Genomic DNA, 24,788 nt, shown 5'->3' on the forward strand with positions numbered 1-24,788 from the left:
GATAGTAACCTGCCAATCCAAGGAAACTCCGAGTATCAGATGGAGACCTCGGAACTTCCCACCTCATCACCCCCTCAACCATGGCCGGATCGACCAGAATACCGTTCTGGTTGACAAGATGTCCCAGAAAATGCACCTCACGCAACTAGAAATCATACTTGGAGAACTTCGCATACAATCACTTCCTCCTCAAAGTCTCCAATACCTCCCTCAGATGCTCCTCATGTTGCTCCTCAGTCTTGGAATAGACCAGGATGTAATCAATAAATACAATCACAGACCGATCCAGCATAGGCCTGCATACGTGATTCATGAGATCCATGAATACGGCTGGAGCATTGGTGAGCCTGAAGGCATCAGCACGAACTCGTAATGACCATAACGAGTTCGGAAGGCCATCTTCTGTGTATCTTCCTCTTTGACCCTCATCTGATGATAACCTGAACGCAGATCAATCTTGGAAAACCAAGTTGCACCTTGGAGATGGTCAAATAAATTGTCAATCCTAAAAAGTGGATAACGGTTCTTCACCGTTAGCTTATTCAACTCCCGGTAGTCGATACACATCTGGTGCGACCCATCCTTCTTCTTCATAAACAAGATCGGTGTTGTGATATCTTCCCCGGACTTAACGTCACCTTTTGTTGTCTCAATGGAGTTAAGCCTGAGAATCACGACACATAGAAAAAGGCCATCAATCATAGTCTGGGATGGGCTCCCAGAACGAAGCTCCGACGGTCAAGTTAGTGACTGGTTGAGAGAGTATGGGTTTAACTGAAGAGTGAGTAAGTGTCAATCCCTTCTCCTAGAAGAGAGAGGTTCTATTTATACCTGTTATGGCAGGGACAAGATCCTGACAATACCTTTTGGTCCCTGCTGGGCCGACAGGACGTGGAGGCGTCCTATTGACGGTTCGTGCCCCACTATTGATTAGCTGCCGTTGGTGCAGAATTCTCAGGAGGCGTGGCCCTGAGCATTACACCTATCACTCTGGGAGACGACTGGTACTGTTTTGTCTCCAAGTAGGCTTCAGTGCTTGGGCACCAAGGAATAATCATGAGATTGCGAGGGCGAGGGTATGGTCTCGGCGCTAGGCGTACATCGATCCTTGGCTGCCATGTCTATCAGACGTGAGCTCTATTACATTTGATGTATTCTTAGTGGGATACGTTAACAAGTCCCATAGGCTCGTAGACATCAACGTCTACTTAGGGTAGCTGAGTTGTTCTAGCTTAAACATGGACACACGTTCAGTTGAGATGACTCTTGATGGCTGTTGACGTGATGGAAGCGTCTATGCTGACGGTTTTCATCATTACAACCGCTAGGGCTTCCCGCCTGCATTTAAAACTTCCCAAATTTGTGTCAATTTCCTTTTTCTTCGTTTCTTCCATCTTCTGCTACTCCTTCGTTCTTTATACTCTTTTCCTTTTCTCCTTCGTTCTTGTATTTTCTTGTTGACGAACAATGGCTACCCAAAGCACCAGAATTGTGCCCTCTGCGAGTGAGTTCGCCGATCTTCAAGAACAGTTCGGTTTGCTTCCCGAGCACGGTGTGGAATACCCTCATAAAGGGGATATCATTTATCGTCCACCGGAGGGGAAGGTCGGAGTCCCGATACCAATCTTCGAGGCGGGGATTCGACTACCCACGTCTGATTTTTTCGATGACATTATGCGTCAATACGACTTTTCTATCGACTATCTGACTTCCAATGTTGTCAAAAAGATCATTAGCTTCGAAATGGCATGCAGAGCTTTGGGTGTGCTCCCCAGTTTTAGGCCTTTAAGTATTTCTTCAACTAATCGACTCAGTCCGGCGTGCATATGTTTTCTCAGCGGAGGGGAGTCCACATGTTCATCATTAATCATAAGGCCCCCAAGAAAAATTTGCAGGACAATTGGTTATGGGTGAACCGTGATTTGGTTGGCTTCAGTTATCCTCGTCAGACCAACTTCACTGATCGAATTCCCACTCTCTGGGGGGCCAGCGAAACTGTGGCCAGGGCATTGAGAACCATTTCTTTTAACGGGGAGGACTGGGAGGACTGTATGATGTCCATCGTTGGTATGAGTGGTGCTTGGAGGGTACGAGGGATGATGCCTCGGTTCTACGTTGAGAAGAATGGTAAGTATCTCTTCTCCCTATTTTTTATTCTTGTTTCCTATGCTTATTTGTACGTTGTGTAACTAGTAATTTTGCCCATGTCCCTCACTGCGTTGCCTTGGTTTTTGATGCGACATCGACCTCCAGCTTCTCTTCTGGACTTCTCTTGCGACGGAGATATGAATGTCACAGAGCAAAGTCGTTAGAACCGCCCCATGGATTATGCCTTGGGAGCAAGCTCCGACAATCAAGTTAGATCAGTTGGTAGATGTGAGATGTTTCTCCTTAGCTGGAGAGAAGCATCTTGGTGCTGGTGGTAGTGTATGGCTGCTGAAGGCGAAGGATGATGGTTGAGCCACCCAGCCGGAGTCTAGTGTGGCAACTAAACCCCCGTGGAGAATCCTCCTCCAATGAGGAGGCAATATTCACTTTATATGGGACAATTAGGTCAAGAGGAATTAGGTCAGGCCTTGGGCCAGCTCAATTCAGACCCAACTAGCAAGGAGTTGGGCAAGGCCGCCCGGAGGCGTCGGGCGGGGATGGCGGGCGCGCACCATGCAAGGTCGGCGGGCGTGCACCAAGAAATGCCGACAAGAGAGTACCAGGAAGGGCTGGCAGGAGAGTGCTAGGCAAGGCTGGCGCGCCAGAGCTGTCTAGGCCATGCTAATGGACCTGATATCATCAAGTCCCCCCATTCTGATGCGATTGGTACGTGGCCAATGACATTGGACTGGACTCAGTCATATAAAAGGTATGTCGTCAAGTCCCTCTAGTCTGATGTGATTGGATTGCTGACAATCAGATCAGACTAGACAAAGCACCAATGCATCAAAGAATGAAAAGAATGACCGAACCTCGCCCACGAGAGTCGTGGTGTTGCGCGATAAGCCAAGCATGGGTTTATGCGGCATGAGATAGCTTAATGATCTTTCCTTGTTAGGAGAATGGTCCAGTCGGTGAGATGCAACATATCTGTTGTTGTGATCATGCAGAGCAAGGCTGCTGCTAATGTTATGTAGAGCGAGGTTGCTATCCGACAATGATGTCGATAAGATGTCGGGTCAAAGTAGCTAAGAAGCGTAACCTCGCCATATAGTCTTTGAGGCCATTAGTTGTTGTGTCGAGCTCTAGAGTTTGTAAGTAGATGCTATGTACTTGGTCCGTGATTACTGCGTTCCAGTCACAGCTAAAATTTGTTAATAGAAACACACGCTCTGAGCGTCGCATACGCCCCGATGAGAGAGGACGAGACCCGCAACCAACACCGAATGGGGAGTTATATTTCTATGCCCGCTGAATGGGAACTTCGAGTGACTGGTCAACAATGCACACTTTGCAAGTCCCCTATAAATGCTTTACAGACCGAGCTTTACTCCACGAGCTTGGTGTCGGCGAGCTCTGAGTGTCGCGGCGTTGGAGCGGCTATATGAAAAGACAACACAATCATATTTGATAGTTAGTATATTTTCTTGAAATAATAAATTGATTAAGATCGTGATAATTTCGAAATGCTTCGCGAGTAGCAGTAATAGTAGTGTACTACTCTTCTCCCTCCTTTTTTTTTGAAAATGTCGAGTGAGTCGGACCGCAACGCATGTAACATCCCAAAATCCAAGACCAAAAACATCATTTTTAAATTAATAATTCATAAAACATATTACTGAAAACATCATGAAGTTATCTCATATCATAAAAACCCATAAGTCATATGTCTCAAAACATGTCAAAAGATAATAATGTCAGAGTACAAATACCAAGAACATCATAGTGCGGAAAATCGTGGTGTGATGCGCTGCTATCGTGCCGACTCCTTTCCCTTTGAAGAAGAAGGACCTGAAACAAAAACTGAAAATCGTAAGCACAAAGCTTAGTGAGTTCCCCCATAATACCACATAACATACAATAAACATACCGTCTAACATGGCCGTGTAATGAACTACCCCTTCGGTCTCTTTCAACTGGTAACTGCCTAGCATATCAGGGTGCTGGCATACCCCTTCGGTCTTTTTCAATCGGTAACATGCCTAGCATATCAGGGTGCTGTCCTACCCCTTCGGTCCTTTTGACCGGTGTCTTGCCTAGCATATTAGGGTGCTGGCCTACCCCTTCGGTCCTTTCGACCGGTATCGGGGACTATTTCACCCCCTACTTCTACCATATAATATCCTAGTACATAAACACATGAGTCACATACTGCCTAGCATATTAGGGTGCTGGCCTACCCCTTCGGTCCTTTCGACCGGTACTGGGGCCTATCCTACCCCTCCTACCACTATCACATAAGATCATAGCATACTAGCACATAAAGCATAACTGATAGTGGCATACCAGATAATTATCACAAAGACAATCATCTCTACTATATGACTTACTAGTGGTCCGACATTGGTGCTTTCGACCCATTTCTACTGGAAGGTAACTCACCTCAAATTTCGTGAAGTAGCTGAACTGTCCTCGGCTCCGAAATCAACTCCAAACAGACTCCTACACATACATGATCTCCTTTAACTACCGTTTTACTCGTAACCCCTTTAAGGGTCAACTTTGGTCACAGTCATAGTCAAAGTCAACATCCTGGTCAAAGTCAACACTCTGGTTGACTCAACTCGCCAAGTTGGTCCATCAACTCGTCGAGTTCCATGAACCATAAATCCTGAAATCGCGATCCAACTCGTCGAGTCCTCCCTCAGAATCGTCAAGTCCTTCCCAATAACAGAATTGAGACTTTTCATTTTGAGTCCTTCCTTGAACTCGTCGAGTTTCTCAATCTTCGAAACCCCTAAAACCTTAGCCCAGTCGTTGAGTCATCTCAAAGACTCACCGAGTTTGTTCAGTAATCAAAAAAGGTTGGGGACCACGACCCAACTCGCCAAGTTGAATGAACAACTTGTCGAGTCCCCATTAGTCTAAATCCATTCAGTCACTTTCAGACGAGTTCAATGCTTCCAAACCATAGATCTGGTCCCCTAAAGCTGATCTTACGTAAACTTGCTAACTTTCCTTCCATGCATGGCCTTTTGGAGCTTAAAAAGCCAAAATGACACCTTAAAGCTTTCATGGGGCTTCCATGGCCATAAAGTTTGAACCTTTATGCCATGAAACCCCTTCTAGACCCCAGATCTGGAAGAGTAATCACTTGGGACGTCCAAGTCTCAAAAGCTAACATTATTGGACCAATAATCTCATAAAAGTGAAATGAAGAGATCTAAGAAATCATTGAGCAAGTTTGAGACATGCTTACCCAAAAATTTAGCAAATGAAGTGAAGTTCCTGGATCTACTCTCTTCTTCTTGAGTCTTCTAGCTTCCTTTTCTTCCACAAGCTTCAAAAGCACAAGTTTTCTCTCAAAAATTTCTCACAATATCACACAAGGCTCTAGGGTTTTGTGGCTAGGGTTTTCGGACTTGGAGGCTGTAAATGAGGCCAAACTTTAGGGATTAATGTGTTTAAATAGGGTGCAAAACCCTGAAATTAGGATTTCACTCTGCCAGCCCTATTCGTCGAGTTGGGGCTCTCAACTCGTCGAGTAGGTTTCTTCACCCGCGTCCCAAAATAATCCTTACTCGACGAGTTTGGGGCCTCCAACTCGTCGAGTTCTCATATAAAAGTGAATAAATTATATTTAAAATACACACCAGGAACCGGGCGTTACAAATCTCCCCCACTTATTTTAGACTTCGTCCTCGAAATCTGTTGAGCCTGGGAACAGCTCGACGTAGTGCTCCCCCATTTCATCCTCCGGCTCCCATGTCCACTCCGAGCCCTTGCGGTGCTGCAACTGCACCTTCACCAACACTACTCTCTTGTTCCTTAGATCCTTCGTCTTCCTGTCAAGGATGGCTATTGGTCGCTCGATGTAGTTCAGGCTGTCATCCACCTGAATATCCTCTAGAGGCACCACTGCAGAGTCATCCACCAGGAACTTCCGCATCTAGGAGACATGAAAAATGTTGTGGATCTAACTAAGCTTAGTTGGCAGATCCACCTGATACGCAACCTTGCCCACCCGGGCTATAACCCTGAACGGTCTGATGTAGCTGGGGCCCAACTTGCCCCGCTTCTTGAACCGGATGACACCTTTCCAAGGTGACACCTTTCGGAGGATCATATCTCCTACCTGAAACTCCAGGTCTGATCGTCGTCTGTCGGCGTAACTCTTCTGCCGACTCTGGGTCGTCTGCAGTCTACTCTAGACCCGCTGGATCCTCTCAGTCGTATTGATTACCACTTCGGTACTCCCTATGACCCTTTGTCCAACCTCACCCCAGCATATCGGGGTTCTGCACTTCCTCTTATAAAGCATCTGAAAGGGAGGATGGTCGATGCTGGCGTGGTAGGTATTATTGTAGGAAAAGTCTGCCAAGGGAAGATAGGTATCCCAGCTTCCACCGAAGTCTAATACGCATGCCCGCAGCATGTCCTCCAAGGTCTGGATGGTCCGCTCACTCTGACCATCGGTCTGGAGGTGAAAATCCGTGCTAAAATGCAGACGAGTACCCAATTTGTCATGAAATTTTTTCCAGAATCTGGAAGTAAATCGCATGTCTCGGTCAGAAATCACAGAATCTAGCACTCCGTGTCGAGCTACTACCTCCCTGATGTAGATGTCAGCCAGGTTTTCGGCCGAAATACTCTCCTCGATCGGGATGAAATGGGCACTCTTGGTCAACCGATCCATGATGACCCAAATCAAATCCACTCCTTGTGCGGTCCTGGGAAGCTTCGTGATGAAATCCATAGTAATATCCTCCCATTTCCACACAGGGATATCCAATGGTTGCGTCTTTCCGTGAGGTCTCTAGTGCTCGGCCTTGACCTTTGTGCAGGTCAAGAACCTCTCAACGTACCAGGCTACATCCTTCTTCATGCAAGGCCACCAATAATCAGGACGAATATATCTATACATCTTCGTCGCCCCAGGATGGATGGAAAATATGGACTTATGCGCCTCCTCCATCAGGATCTGGCGCACACCGCCTGCATACGAAACCCACATTCTGCGGTGAAGTGTCAACAGCCCGCGACTATCATAGTCGAAGGAGGAAATCTGACCCACGAGACGCTCACACTTCTGGTGTTCCTCCTTCATAGCCTCCTGCTGGGCCTCCCGGATCTTCTCCAGAAGTGGAGTCACTACTGTCACCCTCAGACAGATACCTCTAATCGGGGCTGCGAATGCCTTCCGGCTAAGTGCATCGGCCACAACATTGGCCTTCCCTAGGTGGTAGAGGATCTTATAGTCGTAATCCTTCACCACATCTAGCCACCAACGCTGCCTCATGTTTAGATTTGGCTGGTCTATGAGATACCTCAAGCTCTTATGGTCTGTATAAATGGTACAACGGACCCTATAGAGGTAGTGTTGCCAAATCTTGAGGGTGAAAGGAACTGCCCCCAACTCCAGATCGTGCGTCGGGTAGTTCGCCTCGTGAGGCTTCAGCTGCCTCGAGGCGTAGGCGATGACATTCCCCCTCTGCATCAACACCGTGCCCAATCCTGAAAAGGACGCATCGCAGTATACTACAAAATCCTTCATGCCTTATGGCAGGGCTAAGATCGGCGCCTCGTACAACCTCTGCCTTAATGTTTCGAACGCCGCCTGCTGCTCAGGCCTCCAACGAAATACAACGGCCTTCTTCGTTAGTCGGGTCAAGGGTACTGCTATCTTATAGAAATCCTGTATGAATCTCTGGTAATAGCCGGATAACCCGAGGAAACTCTAAATCTTAGATGGAGACATCAGAACCTCCCATCTCATCACGGTCTCCACTTTGGCCGGGTCGACCAAAATATTGTTCTGGTTGACAAGGTTCCCCATAAACTGCACCTTGCGCAACCAGAACTCACACTTGGAGAACTTGGCATACAAGCTCTCCCTCCTCAGGGTATCCAAAACCTCTCGCAAGTGCTCCTCATGCTGCTCCTGCGTCTTGGAGTAACCTAAGATGTCATCAATAAAGACTATCACAGACCGATCCAACATCGGTCTGCATACGCGGTTCATGAGGTCCGTGAACATGGCAGGGGCATTGGTGAGCCCAAAAGGAATCACCACGAACTCATAGTGGCCATAGGGAGTCCGAAAAACAGTCTTCTGTACATCCTCATCTCTGACTCGCATCTGGTGGTAGCCTGAACGCAAATCTATCTTGAAAAACCAAGATGCCCCCTGTAGCTGGTCGAAGAGATCGTCAATCCTCGGGAGTGGGTAACGGTTCTTCACCGTTACCTTGTTAAGCTCCCGGTAATCTGTACACATCCGATGCGACCCGTCCTTCTTCTTCACAAACAGGATCGGGGCTCCCCAAGGCAAACTGCTCGGCCTAATGAATCCCTTGTCTAACAGATCTTGCAGTTGTGTAGACAACTCCTGTATCTCGGGAGGAGCCAACCGATATGGTGCTTTGGCTATCGGAGCCGCACCAGGGACTAGGTCGATCCTGAACTCCACCTGTCTCTCCGGAGGTATCCCAGGCAACTCCTTTGGGAATACGTTTGGGTAGTCTCGCACCACTGGCACATCTCTCACGGTCGCCTCATCCGCCTCCCGGGTATCCATGATGTAGGCGACATAACCTGCGTAACCCTGCTGAATGTAGCGCCTAGCCACACTGCCGAACACAAAGCTGGCCCACGTTGCGGCCTCTTGCCCTGAATCACCAACTCTCCCCCACTTGGGGTCCTGACACGTACCAACTGTTGCGTACAGTCGATCACCGCCCCATTAGGGCTCAACCAATACATGTCGATGATAACCTTGTTCCTACGCAACGAAATGGGAACCAAATCCACGAGGTAATGCTCGTCATACATCCTCCAAATGCAATCTATGAAAACCTCTGATGTCCGGCCAGATCGGTCGTCAGCAATCTCGACCTCTAAATGACAATCCAACGTCCCCGAAGACTCAGAAAACCTCTTGCTAAGTGCAAGAGAGACAAATGATCGGGTAGCCCCTGAGTCAAATAACACCTGTATTGGGATACCGTTCACATGGAACGATCCTAAGCAAAAGACATAAAACATAAAACATAAATATCATAACCAACATGTAATAAGAGTTAGGGAGAAGAAAACATACCCGTCACCACATCCGGTGCGGCACGCGCCTCCTTGGCGGTCAGCTGGAAGGCTCAGCTCCTCACCACTGGAGCATCTGTCTTGCCCTGTCAGCCATCCGTGATCCGCAGGGTCACTGGGGCTAGCGCCGCCACTGGCGCTCCTGATGTCAATCTCGGGAAGTTGGCCTTTTTATGGCCCTTCCAATTGCAATGAAAGCAAATCAGGTCTGACGTCTGAAGGGTGGGGGTAGGGGCAATACAATCTCCGTCAAAGTGCCCAAGCTTTCCCACAGCGGCTCCGGTCCTGCTGGCCCTTCGACCTAGAGTCGGATCCCTTGGGTTTCTTCGACCTAGATTCGGGCATGCTGAGTAGCTGACATGTTTCCGGATGTCAGCTCTCAACATATCGTAGTACCTGGTCTTCCTCATCTCCTCATCACCCGCATACTGAGGCACTAGTAAGGCCCTCTCCCTGAAATTAGCGGTAATCTCCGCCACTGACTCAGTCGTCTGTCTCATATCAAGAAACTCCATGCTAGCTACTGAATCTCCACAACTGGTGCAAACTCAGCCCTAAACCTGGTCAGAAAGTCCGACCAAGTCATAGCCTCAATGGTTGGGGCTCCCAACGAATCACTGACTGCCTCCCACCAGTCTCTAGCTCTGTCTCTCAAAGAACCTGCAACATACTGGACCTTCGACACCTCAGGGCAGAAGCTCGTCAACTCTGCAGACTCGATGTCTGCAATCCATCTTCTGGCCACAATGGGGCCCTTCACCCTGTGAAAGTATGGCACACCATATCCCCTGAAATCCTTGAAGGAGAGTGTGCGCGTCCCTGACTGGCCAGATGCCATGTCACTCCGGAATGCCCTCAGGCGATCCTCCATCAACTCAATGATCCCTTCCTTGATCGACCCGAAAATCATGAGGGTCGCCTCAGGGATGCCTCTCGTAATCTCAGATATGATGAACTCGTGCAATTCGTCATCAACCGGCTCGGAACCTGCACCCGAACCTAAACCTGAACCTGACCCAGACCCTAAACCTCCTGCTCCGTGACGTGTTACCACCATTCTGAAACAAAACACATAATCTTTAGGGTTATATATAACCTTGAGAGGTCTCATACACTCTATAAGTTCCCTGGTTCTATATCAGCCCTCCTTGACTCGAGTACAGATCCTCTTCTTTCAGTAGTACAGGCCCATACTACCTTCCACATCTATCTATACTTTCCTCAAGGATTTCCTTGACTTCACCAATTCCCATTCACTGCTACTGCTTGTTGCACTAATCTCATCCTAGGCTTCCCCTAGGGTAACCTCCAACCCATTCTCCGCCATCAGCTGCATAAGAAGTCCCTGTTATCTCTCCCTAACTAGCTTGCGAATACCATTACATAGTATTAAGGCTAGATTATTCTTCGAATGAGAGGTCCTACCCTACAACGGTTGGACTCAGACAAAAGCTGCGAAATAGGGCTAGACATAACCTTCTGAAATTATTTAATCCTCATAATATGCAACTTAGCGTATTCATTTACTAGTTAATTAAAGATAACTAGAACTCCTAAAAGCACAAAGCAAGCAGCATTCGGGCATTGAGTAACCAAAATCAAGAATATCCTAATCAGGCCATCATATCACTGACTAATCAGTTCTAGCATATAATTCAATAAGCAGATATAGCAGGCATGTTGAGAGAAAAACTTGAGACACACTTGAACAAACGTTAGAACAAGTATAGTTGCGGAATAGTTTATCTCAAAAGGATCTAAAAGCTCAACAATAATAATAAGTTAGAGTTAGATAATTAGAGAGTTAGGTACGAAAATGTAAGAAAATATAAATGACAACAGATATTATATCAAGTATACACATAAGTTGATTCTTAACAAGGAATGCATTCAAACCAAGTTAGTAAGTGAGATCAAACTTAGTGTTTAAGTCAAGAATGACTTTCTCCGAAGAGAGATAATATTCAGTTATATTCAAGTGAACTTTGAGAGTAAGAGGGAGATGAGAGCAATAACACAAGATATGAGATTCAAGATGCGTAGTGTTGTCTGATGTATTGAATAAGAAAGATTGAGTTATATATATAGAGACTCAAACATTACATTTATTCAACTATCTAAGCGTAGCCATGCAAGGCATTCTGGACAAAAGAGAGTATTCTAAAAAAAGTAGATAAAGAGTTAAACTAAGAAAGCTAGATAGTGAACTGCGGATGTTGATGACTTCGGATGGGGTTGCTGAACAGACTCGACTGCGGATCTTGGAAGGTTGTGGTAAATCAAGTTTAAGAGGGTCACTTTTATGATTCAACAATTTCCCCCTAAGTGACCTCTTCAACTTTTCTTCAGTTATTGAGTTTTAGGAACTTGATGAGAATCCACCAAAACTTTCTGATATTCTCCAACCAGGTGATTCTTCTTAAAATTTCGAACTTGACTTCGGCAGTTGTGTGTTTTGACTTTTGAACTGCGGTTTGACAAACTTCAAGTTGCTTCCTTGTGAGACGATTCATGGAAGTCATAGGAATGAAATATTTGGTTTCATTGAGCTTTCGTTTAAAAATGATTCCAAGATCTTGGAAGTTTGTTGCACCCAAAGATCTTTCTTGATAACCTTCAGTAAGCATCGGTGCAGGGTTAAGTGGTGGTAGATCGAACTTTTTGGCAAGGGCAGGGTGAATGTCTGCATCAATCTTTGTGAAGTCACATACAGTTTCCCTTAGAAATGTGCTTGTCCTCTCAAATGCTATCTTTATCTTTGGATACTTTTCAGTTTTGTTTTGGAACACCTTTGCTATTAGGAAGACTTCTTCTGGATTCATGCATGGGAAGTCAGCTTGAGTGCGGACGTAGTCCTGATTCCTTCTTGTAAGAGTATACTGGATAAAGTCAGCTTTCATGAATTTCCGGGGCTTAAAGTTCTTGACTGCGGATGGTCTATCATTAGACCAGATTTTCTCTATTGAAGAAGCATGTTAAGCATGGAATCGATTGAGTCTTTCGAATTCCATGGGCAGTCTTTGGTGATCAGGTAAGCTGCGGTCAAACTGCTCAAATACAGTGAAGTATTTTGCATTGGGGGAGATTGGAACATCCCAGTACCCGTCAGATGGGGGTTCAGCAAAAGTAAGATAGGGTTTATAGTCATCATCCAACAATCTTCGGTGGGGTTGATCCAATAATTGACCAAGGATTCATCCATGGTGATGTCGAATCCGTTTTCTCTCCATATTAGCTCAGCAAATTTGGCTGCTTTCCAGTCGGCTTTTTTCTGTTTCGTTGCGGGAGAATCATTGGAATGTTCAAATGACATGTTGGATGCTAAGTTCTTGAAGTGGGGAGGAGTCTCCGGTTGCTCAGGAAAAGGATTAGATTCTTGAATGATTTCCTGTTGCGGTGGTGACTGATGTTGCGGTGGTGTCTGTTGGCTTGGATTCTTTTGAGGAGAAGGTTGAGGAGTAGGAACTTTTGCATTGATGATGGGAGATATTCTATGTGAGTGCGGATGGGAATGCTGATGAGAAATTTGTTCTGAGTCTTCACTTCCCCCTCTTGAGGGAGGAGCCACTGGTACTTCCTCAAGTCATTGACGAAGACCGTCGATTTTTCCACAAACATTATCAAACTGAGCTTTGAGAGCATCAGCTAGTTGTTGGTTGTTTGGGATTGCGGGGTTGAAGAGCAATCGATGGATCTCCTTGGTGAGTTGCAGGATTTCAGGACCATGAAAGTTGGAAGATAGAGAGCGTCGAAGGCTGTTGATGGTAGATTGTAGGATCGAGATGGTGGACTCATAGGCAATATGAGTTTCATCTATCAGCTTCTTCGAATGAGTTGACTGGTCCGCAATGGCTGTTTGAAGATCTGCCTTGATTGCGGATACCTCAGAGATGATACGCTCCGCAGTAGCCATAAATTGCTGATGGTCAGCCTTACGACTGGTATCCAGAGACCGAATTCCCATTTCAACTTTCAGAGAAATTCGCTCAGCAGCTAGTTGTTCACGAGTTTCAAGTCGTTCGATCCTTTCGATAAGGGACTGAGGTCCTGGTATGTCTTCAGGTTGCGGTTGAGTGGGCTTAACCGCAGCAAGAATCTGATCTACTTTGGCTTGTAGACTCAGAAATTCTTTTCTGGACACAGCAATCTTCCTTTTCTTCTTTTTCTCTTTAGGCTTGGAGGTTGAGTGTTGAGAGCCACTCGAAGCTTCTTCCTCATCAAAAATCATTAAGTCGTCATCAGAAGGGGTAGGCTGAATTACCTCATTGAGATCAAAGTCATCGAACCCGAATGTAGGTGCGGAGCTAACTTCGATTGCGGTTCCATCATCTTGAGAATCTGTAACATTGGGAGTTGGAGGAAGTTTTGATGAACCTTCACCACCAAGAGTTGTCTGAGCATTGCGGACCGTCTCAGCCATTGTGGACATCCACTCCTGTACTTTCAGAATTGTGGTTACGGTGTTGGCGTTGTTAATGGCGTCTGCCCAATACTTTGCCACTGATTGAATTTGTTGTTGTTTTTGTTGAAGCTGCTTGGTCTGTCGATCCTTTCTCGCTTGAAATGCCCTACGTAAAGCGGCATATTTCTTTGCTTCAGCTTCATTGGTTGGTTTGTATGTACTCCATGAATCATTAAGATCAATTCCGTCAATTCCTTGAAAACGCACCGAGGTGTCCCTTGGGTCCACGTATCCTTGCACAATTGTGCTCACCGTGCTTAAACCACCTGGAAAAGATGTAAGCAGAGTAGGATTTCCTGAGATTCCTTGGTCTCCTTGACCCGTGGTCAAGTCTGGCCTCGGCTCAGTTCTGGCAAGGGAGGAAGAAGTGCCCTGCAGTTGGGAAGGTGTTTGAAGTGTGTGGGTTACTGACAAAAGGATGGAGTTCAAATCCTCAGGTGAAAAGAAATGTAGACGGGAAGCCCTGGAGACCTTAGGGCGAGAACCAATTCCATCCCCTTGGGAGTGAGCTGGGGGTGAGTCTCTACGATTAGTTGAAACAGACACACTTTTTGTGTCTAAGTAGAATTCGATGGTTGAATTGAATGGGTCTGTAGCCACCCCAAGGACTACCGGAGCCTTTTGAGAGACTGCGGCATCAGTCCGGTCACGCATTTGGTCAGTGGATTTGGTTTTTCTTTTCTTGAGGATAGCAATGGGTTGTGCGTCATCGTCATAATCACTCATAAGTTCCACGGAGGGAGAAAGAGATTGATTGTCATTTGATTCGTCATCTGAAGGCACAGTTTGTTTGAGTTTCCTATTCTTGGATGGTTTAGTGTTTTTGGGAGCATCTTTCTTCTTTGGGGTTCCATGTTTCTTGGTGATGTTGCGGGGACCTTAGTTGGCTGAGGCTACCTTCTTGACCCTTTTTGATAAAAGTAAGTTGGATAGAGTGGTGGAAGATGGAGCTGCGGTATTATCAGGATTGATGGGTGCGGATGAGGCTTGTATGTGTTGACTAGGTAGAGGCGGGGTAGGAAGGTATGGGTCAATACCTTTCGTAGCCTCTATGTGATCTGTGACATCAATGGTTTCAAGTCTAAGTGTATACAATATATGGACTGGTAGCCGTCTAATGGGTCCAAAAATAGATTGATCTTTAGAAGGATTGTACCTTTTTAGATCTCTGGTGATGAAGAGGTTGACATCGTTGCCCATGCTCAGTTCTGCATCAACATGGAGATCTGAGATGCATAGAGACCAGAATCTTGCAAAGGTGAGCTCGGTAGGATTTTCTCTTGGACTTTCCTTGGGGATGTACTGCAAGAAGTCATCCCACAGAATCTGACCATAGTTGACATCGTGGCTAGTAAAATACTCCATACTAACTCTAATAGCTTGAGGCCCATGTTATCAGTGCCTCCGGTTCTTCCTGACAAACTGCGGATCACGAAATGGCAAACGAACTGCCATACCGCAAGCAACTGATTCTTCTTGAATTTGCCTATGCCTTTCAGCTTCTTTTGGTAACCCATCTGGTAAAGTGAAGATAGAATGTCGGCCATGCTTGGGGTGAAGAACTTTGTTGAAGGATGAACTAAAAGATTGATGGCGTTGAGAAATTTCTCTTTGGTCAGAATAACCAAAGAATCATTCACCAGATTCAGATGCACCTCTTGAAGGTTGTTGAGAGGGCGATATGCAGAGAAAGCACATTTGAAGAGTGTTGATAGGGGCACCACATCTGTGAAGTTGTCAAAAGGACCAAATAATGGATGATTTGACAGGAACTTGATCATCAACTTGATTGGAGCATTGTAAGAAGAATGCTCATCGAACACTGCCCTAAAATTGCTTGAAGAAATCATTGGCGTTTGGTTCCTTGAAGCAGAGTCTGAACCAGTTGGGTGACCAGAGGCAGATGTCTTGGAATGTTTCTTTGAGATACCCGATTTCACCATTTTTATAAAAAAGTTTGAAGAACTTGCAGGAAAACAGGGTGCAAGAAGATGAAGGAGATGAAGTTCGTCTTGAGAGTTTTCAGAAAGCGTAAAGCTTTCTTGGGGAAGAAAAAGAGGGTTTTATAGTGATGGATTTGAAACTTTATTGATTTTACCCTAAGTGGAATTTGAAAAAAAAAACATTTGGGTTGTTTATTTAGATTAGGAAAAGCAATCTCAGCCACAGATGAGTTAATTAAAAGATTTATTTTATTTTTTTGAATTTTCCAAAAGAGGTTGCATTTAATGAAATGTCAGTCCCTATAACCTCACGCCTGAAGAACGTGTGGTGAGGGGTTAATTCGTTGTACAAAGAAGGAAGATGTAACGGATTTGATGTTTTGGGGGTAATAGGAAGAGACAGTTTAAAAGAAGTTTTTATGGAAAATCGTTCTTTTTGTCATCATACCCAAAATAGGTCTGACACAAGGTTTATTTGAAAAGTAGAACTGAGACAGTGATATGCTACACAAAGAATGTTTTTTTTTTTTTGAGAATTTATGAAGCAGTTGAGAAATTAATCAATGTGATTGCGGATTGAGACTTCATTGCGGATGGATCTTTTATCATTGTGGATGGATATTTTATCATTGCGGATGGATGATTAGATGACTGCAGTAGAAGAACTGAGGAGAGCACTTGAACAAAATTAGTAACAACTAACAATAAGGACCATTGAAAGATAGATATGATATATAGTTGCGGTACATGAAATATACTGCGGTACATAGGATATACCAAAACTATCTATCATAAATAAATTCAATTAGGACCGCAACAGAGACCAAGGATGGTCTGCGGTACCTATTAATTCAAAAAGAATTGTGGGTCCGGATTCATCATTCCAAACATTTGTAAGAAACTGTTGAGTTTTGTAGAGTCAAGTGCCTTTGTGAATACATCAGCAATCTCTTCATGAGTATGGACAAAAATTAGTTCAATCTTACCTTTCAGGATGTGGTCTTTGATGAAGTGATACCGTAGTTCAATATGCTTTGTCTTAGAGTGCTGAATTGGATTGTGGGAAATCGCTATAGAACTCTCGGAGTCACAATAAATTGGTATCCATAGCATTCTGTATCCGTAGTCCATAAGTTGTGTTTTCATCCACAAGACTTATGAACAACAGCTGGCTGCGGCCACATATTCAGCTTCTGCGGTAGACAGTGATACACAACTTTGTTTTCTTGATGACCAGCTGACGAGTCTTCCACCCATAAATTGACATCCACCGGAGGTGCTTTTTCGATCTAGTCTGCATCCGGCATGATCCGCATCAGTGAATGCTTGTAGGCTGAAGCCAGTTCCTGCGGGGTACCATAAACCAAGAGTCTTGCTGCCCTTTAAGTATCTTAGAATCTGATTGGCTGCTGTCATGTGTGACATTTTTGGATCAGCCTGGTACCTTGCGCATACACCTGTTGCAAAGACAATTTCTGGTTGGCTTGCGGTGAGGTACATCAATGAGCCAATTATACCTCTATAGGTCTTGTGATCCACTGATTCGCCGGAAGGATCAACAGATTTCTTATATCCGAAGGCCATGGGGACCTTGGCCGAAGAACAGTTGTCCATTGAGTATTTCTGTAGTAGTTCAGTGGTGTATTTCTCCTGATGGATGAATATCCATTGAGGGACTTGTTTCACTTGAAGTCCTAGAAAGAAGTTAATCTCTCTATTAATGCTCATTTGGAACTGGTTGGTCATGAGCTTTGCAAATTCATCCACCATCCCCTAATTAGTTGATCCGAAGATGATATCATCCACATATATTTGTACAAGCATAAGGTGATTACCGTTTGCTTTTCTAAATAAAGTGAGATCAATCACTCCTCTTTTTTATCCGGACGAGACAAGAAATTCCGAGAAAGTCTCGTACCACGCTCTTGGGGCTTGCTTTAGACAGTAGACTTCTTTTTCAAGCTTGTAGCAGTTGTCTAGGAATTCAGGACTTTCGAAACCCGGAGGTTGCTGAAGATAAACCTCCTTTTTTAATTCACCGTTGAGAAAAGCACTTTTCACATCCATTTGATGTACTTTGATGTTCTTGTGAGCTGCGTATGCTAAGAAGATTTGGATGGCTTCCATTCGTGCCACCGGAGCGTACGTTTCATCATAGTCAATACCTTCAAGTTGACTATATCCCTTGGCAACTAGCCTTGTCTTGTTTCTGACGACCGCACCGGACTCATCCAACTTGTTCTTGTACACCCATCTAGTACCAACAATAGTGTGACCTTGCGGCTTTGGAATCAGCTGGCACACTTTGTTTCTTTTGAATTCTTCTAGTTCTTCTTGCATTGCGGATATCTAGTCTGGTTCTAGTAATGCTTCTTTGATAGTTCGGGGTTCGACTGAGGACATAAATGCTGCGTAGTGACAATGATCAGATAAATCCTTGGAAGATCGAGTCTGGATACCTGCGGATGGGTTGCCGATGATTTGACCTGGTGGGTGGTCATTCGTCCATACGTGTAGACGGGGTTGCAGATGATCAGCAGCTGCGGTAGAGGGAATGTATTCAATATCGGAAGACTCCGTGGTTGGAGACGGCAGTTCCCCCTGGACTTGAGAACAGCCTGCAGAATCATCTTGGACTGTTGGAGCGAGATTAGCATTTTCTTGAGCAATTGGAAGAGGTTCCCCCTGAATTGCTGATGGAAGTTCCTCTTGAGCTTGAGATAGTTCCCCCTGGATTATTGGAATTGTGAAAACTCTCGGGTCAGTTCTGGTGTCGATATTCTCTATGTTTTCATCATCCGAGTCTGAAGAAACGTTTGATGGTTGAAATCCTCTGCGGAGAGGGACTGGAGCTGCTTCTTCTAGTACTGGAACCTCGATGGTAGTCATATGGTCTGGAGTTGAGTTTTCCCCCTCAACCGGCGAGGTGGAAGTATTTAGTGACACCTCATCGGATAGAGATGGACCAGATACGTCAGCACGCTGCTGTTGAGCTTCGGGTGACACAAGAACTTCGGATAACTTGGCTGTTTCTACAGGGTCGAAAATATTGTCATACTTTACTTCAACTAGGTTTAGTGGGCCCGAAGAGGCAGGAATATCACTTTCTACGATTGTTGTGGTTTCGGTTGATGGAGCGGTGTTGCGGACGTGATAGTCATTGAATTTGACATCGAAGCTTTCAACTATTAGCCTTGTGCGTCTAATGAGAACCCTATAAGCAACTTTGTTTATTGAGTAGCCAAGGAAGATGCCTTCATCAGACTTCGGTGCGAACTTGTTAAGATGATCTCTGTTGTTGATTACAAAACACCTACATCCAAAAATATGGAAGAATCGGACATTTGGCTTGCGGTTGTTTAGGCCCTCATACAGAGTTTTACTGAGACGCTTGCAGATGATGCTTCGGTTTTGAACAAAGCAAGCTGTGGCCACTGCTGCGGCCTAGAAGTATAGAGGAAGGTGTGCGAAGTTGAGCATAGATATGGCTGCTTCTACCAGAGTTCGGTTTCTTTGCTCTACTACCCCATTTTGTTGCGGTGTGTAGGGAGCTGAGAAATTGTGAGTGACGCCCTTTGAAACTAAGAAACTATTTAAGAGATGGTTGGTAAACTCAGTTCCATTGTCACTTCGGATGCGGCGTACTGGTAACTTGATCTGAAGTTCAATTTCTTTGATAAAAATGATCAGTAACTGCGGAGTTTTGGATTTGAATCTTAAGAAAAAGACCCAGGTGAAACGAGTCAAGTCGTCAACTATAACCAATATGTATTTCTTGTGATGAAGACTAGCTACAGTAGATGGACCGCAGAGATCAATGTGCAGAAGTTCCAGCGGTTCAGAAATTCAGGTATCAATTATAATTGGGTGACTTGCTTTAGATTGCTTGCCACATTCACATGCAGGACAAAGTGTCTCATTGCTGAACTTGAGAATTGGAAGACCTCGGACGAGTTCTTCGGTGACCAGATTGTTGATGTATGTGAAATTGAGATGAGCTAGCTTGCGGTGCCATAGCCAGCTGACTTTAGATACCGCTTTGGATAAAAAGCATAGCTGCAGTTTCCCAATTATCAAAGACACGTCCAGAGGATACATGGTTCCTTCGGACTTGGATTTGATCAAACAGGTGCTTCTATCGCTGGTCATAACATAGCAGTATTCACTGTCAAATTCAACCCTGTGACCTGCTTTACATAGTTGGCCTACACTGATGAGATTGTGTTTAAGGCTTTCTACATAAGCAACCTTTTGAATAGAGAAGTTTCCCATAGTAAGAACACCATAACCTCGGATTATCCCATTCGCATTATTGCCGAATGTGACGTTTCCACCGTTGCAAATTGGCCTGAAATCCCGAAGGTATTCTAACCTTCCGGTCATGTGCAAGGAGCAGGCACTGTCGATTAACCATTCTTCTTCTTGTTCCTCCTTACACAAGGCCTGAGAATTACATGATTAGTTTAGGCATCCAAACTAGTTTGGAGCCTGGGACAAAAGATGAGTTTCTGATTGATGCATGAACCGAGGTTGTAGGGACAGGTTTCGTGTATGTGAGTTTTTGGAGTGTTGCAAGATTTAGAAAAGTTACGAGGTTTTTGAAAAGAACCAGATTTGACAGGAGATGAACCATTTTGACAACTAAACTGACACTGACATACTGAAATTTTGTCTTTTACCCTGACACTTTGTTTGGTCAATGGTCTGAAGGGCGAAGTAGACTACTTGTGACCAGTCCGAGGGTTGTTGGTCTTTAAAAAAAGGATGTTTTGCAGATGTGAGAGTATGAAAGGATTTCTTGGAGAGTGATTTTTGAAAACTTTGATGTGATATTTAAAGTGTTGGAGTTGGTAAAATCCCTTTCCATTTTGGGCCATCTAAGGAATAGATTTGAAAACCATTGCTTCGAAAAGACTGTACTCTCTTTTGGGTTGTGTCAGATGTTTTTGAAATGGTTGTTGAAACTGTACATTCCTTTTTGTATGTTTTCTTGATGGGAGAGTTTTTTGGAAAATAGTGTGAGAAAACAAACTTTTCTGGACTCTTAGATTTTGGAAATCTGACATGCCTTTTGTTTTTAGAAAAGATTTGTCGATTTTTGCCTCAGGATCGAATTTCCTCTTTGAAAGCCTTTTTAGCTAAGGTTTTTGGAGAACCGCAGTCATTGGTGTTCAGCTGCGGTTTCTTGGAAACCTTTAAAATTTTTTAAAAACAAGGGCTAGATTCATCTGAACTAGAAGATTCAGGGTTTTGAGAGCATTGACCCACTTCAAAGTTTTCTATGGGTAATTCATGATGAATTGGCTGAAGAGTCACAAAGCTTTTGACTGAGGAATGCGGTAAGGATGATTTGACTACCGCAGAATAAGACTGAGTTGGGACTTCTGTGGGATTTTTATGGGACTTCTGTGGCTCATCACTGCAGTGAGGGACACTGCGGTCTGAGGGCAGAGATGGGAAGTCCTTTAAGACTTCAGGACTCTCTATGACAATTTCCTCATCAACAACTGACGAAGTCTGAGAATTTGGATAGATTGTGCCACAGATAGGAATTTGATCACTTGTGTGACCCGAAACCTCAGGCACAATTTCCTCAATGACACAATTATTACTCAGATTATGAAGTCTACCGAAGTGAGTTCTGATGTCTTCGGGAAAGGTTTTGTCATTGACTCGGAAATGAAATTCTCGGTCCGGAGGGACATACAGTCGATCTTTGTTAAACCGGGGTGAGGAATCCTTTGCAGTAGGATATCCATTGGACCAACCCCAATTGTAGGTATTATCCACGGTTCCATTATTCACCAAATTTTCAATAGCTTCACTTTCATTGAACAATTTTTCTATTAATAAATTTAAACGTACAATCTCACTCTGAGCTAAATCTCTTTGGTTCAAAGCTATCTCTAGTTGTGTTTCACTCAACATTCTTGCATCTTTTTCTAACTCTAAGTCCTTTTCTAACATAGCTACTTTGAGTCTTTTGTTATCCAGTCGTCCTCTTACATAAACATCTCTTGGGACGCTATGTTCTTCTCATCTAGAGATTTGTTATAATCTGTAAGGACGACAACACATGTGTCATTAAGATTGTCTATGAAGGGTTGACAGTCATGCATGCTATAGCTTAGAGTTTGAATCATGAGTTTTACTTGTTCGACGATGCTTAGAGTTCCATCCTTTGCCATGTAGCAGTAGTTCTTTTCCAGCTTTGTAGACCCATCGTCATCCGCAGTTGCCAGCATGTAGATCTTGCCTTTTCCTTTAATGTTGCTAATGTCTTCGTCTTTATCTCCGGATGACCAAACTTGATGGTCTCTTTTTACATGGGCTACGTATGCCCTTGCATTTTCTTTTTCTTCCAATTCTTGAGCCATTCTCAGGTAGAATGCTCTGTCTTTCACTATGTTAGCCTTGCAATCTTTTGCAAAATCATTTTCCTTGTTGCATTTGTGACAAATTACAATATCACTTTTATCTCCTGAAGAGGTACCCGAGTCAGTTGGATTGATGGGCTTCGGTGCCTCTTTGGGTTGAGTAGTTTGAGGTTGCGGTGATGGATGAGAACTTTTGGGATATCGAGAACTGTTATTCTGTAGATTGAAGTTGCGGTTGAATGGAGGTTTGTTGAACTGCTGATTCTTATGAAAGGAAGGAGGTGGTAGCCGGTTGAACTGTTGGCTAACAAGAGCAATGACCTTCTGAAATTCTTCTTCATCATCATATTCTGAGTCAGCTTCGTATGAATGCGGAGGAGTGTCATACGAGGGAGAGTAGGATTGATTATGTGGAGCTTGTGCTATAAGAGTAAGTGGTCCTCCGAAGTCAGCACAATCTTTGAGTAATGTGGATTCTTATGCTTGCAGTTCCCCGTAGAGCTTGTAGAGAGACAAAGAATGAATCTTTCTATCTCCTTGAACTATCATCTTAGCAGTAGTCCAGTGTCTTCCCAAACCATTGAGAAACTAAAGATTTGTTTCATGGTTACTGCGGATGGTGCCAGCATTAGATAGCTTAGTGACAATCAGGTTGAACCTTTTGAAGGAATCTTCCAAACTTTCGCTAGTATGAGCTTTGAAATTGTTGAACTCATTGAGTGCAGTTGTGAGCTTCTTATCTGAAGCTTGTTCTGAGCCTTCATACAAGTTTTTGAGAACCTCCCAGATCTCTTTTGCTGATTTGCAGTTTATGATGATGTCGAAATTGTCAGGAGCAACTCCACAAGAGATTTCATAAAAAGCAACATCATCATTTTGCATTTTATCGAGATCGTCTTTGGTAGGATGATTCATGACTGGTTGACCTCCTCCTAGTCTGGCTGTGGCGCCGTCGGTTTGAACTGGTGTAAGAACAGGGACATGTGGTCCTTCTTCTACGGATCTCCATACATCTCTACCAAGTCTCCTTAAGTATCTTTCCATTCTCTCAGACCAGTGATGATATTCATTTGCCACCAATATTGGGGCTCGATTAGAACCACCAACACTGTTGGAAACTTTTAGAGATAATGCTTGTGCCATATTTCCTTTTTTTGAAAAGTTTTTTTTGTTGTTTTTTTTAAGAAATGAGCTTCAGTGGTATAGAAGGCCTTTTGAAAAATCAGAGTTTTGCTTCAAAAAGCAACCACTATGGCTCTGATACCAATTGTTGAGAGAAAAACTTGAGACATACTTGAACAAACGTTAGAACAAGTATAGTTGCGGAATAGTTTATCTCAAAAGGATCTAAAAGCTCAACAATAATAATAAGGTAGAGTTAGATAATTAGAGATTTAGGTGCGGAAATGTAAGGAAATATAAATGACAGCAGGTATTATATCAAGTATACACATAAGTTGATTCTTAACAAGGAATGCATTCAGACCAAGTTAGTAAGTGAGATCAAACTTAGTGATTAAGTCAAGAATGACTTGCTCTGAAGAGAGATACTATTCAGTTATATTCAAGTGAACTTTGAGAAAAAGAGGGAGATGAGAGCAATAACACAAGATATGAGATTCAAGATGCGTAGTGTTATCTGATGTATTGAATAAGAAAGATTGAGCTCTATATATAGAGACTCAAACATTACATTTGTTCAACTATCTAAGTGTAGCCATGCATGGCATTCTGGACAAAAGAGAGTATTCTAACAAAAGTAGATAAAGAGTTAAACTAAGAAAGCTAGATAGTGAACTACGGATGATGATGACTTCAGATGGGGTTGCTGAACAGAGTCGACTGCGGATCTTGGAAGGTTGTGGTAAACCAAGTTTAAGAGGGTCACTTTTATGATTCAACAAGGCACATAAGGCATCCTCCTAGACCCTTAGCTCTAATCTAGCATGCAGTTCTCATACACATACAGTAGGCATATAAGGCATCCTTTTTAGACCCTTAGCCCTAATCTAGCATGCGGTTCACATATTCTCAGTTCATATCATAACATAACATGTATGGGTATCTTGGGGAAAACTTACTTGAGCTCGGCCGATTGCACACATCACACTCCTTGTTCTTTATAAAAAACTCTTTATTTTAAATTTTAGAAAAATTATTTTCTTGTAAAAATCTTTCAAACCCTCGATTTGAGTCAAGACATCCCCGAAGGTGTGTCCAAATCCCTCAAACCAAGGCTCTGATACCAACTTGTAACATCTCAAAATCCAAGACCAAAAATTTCATTTTTAAATTAATAATTCATAAAACAGATTACTGAAAACATCATGAAGTTATCTCATATCATAAAAACCCATAAGTCATATGTCTCAAAATATGTCAGAAGATAATAATGTCAGAGTACAAATCCTAAGAACATCATAGTGCGGAAAATCATGGTGTGATACGCTGCTATCGTGTCGGCTCCTTTCCCTTTGAAGAAGAACGACTTGAAACAAAAACCGAAAACCGTAAGCACAGAGCTTAGTGAGTTCCCCCATCATACCACATACCATACAATAAACATACTGTCTAACATGTCCGAGTACTAAACTACCCCTTCAGTCTCTTTCAACCGGTAACTGCCTAGCATATCAGGGTGCTGGCCTACCCCTTCGGTCTCTTTCAAGCGGTAACCTGCCAAGCATATCAGGGTGCTGGCCTACCCTTCGGTCCTTTCGGATGGTACCTAGCCTAGCATATCAGGGTGCTGGCCTACCCCTTCGATCCTTTCGACCGGTACCGGGGACTATTTCACCCCTACTTCTACCATACAATATA

This window comes from Lactuca virosa, chromosome 4 (genome assembly GCF_052849685.1).
Source record: "Lactuca virosa cultivar CGN04683 chromosome 4, Lactuca_virosa_CGN04683_v6, whole genome shotgun sequence".
Taxonomy (NCBI): domain Eukaryota; kingdom Viridiplantae; phylum Streptophyta; class Magnoliopsida; order Asterales; family Asteraceae; genus Lactuca; species Lactuca virosa.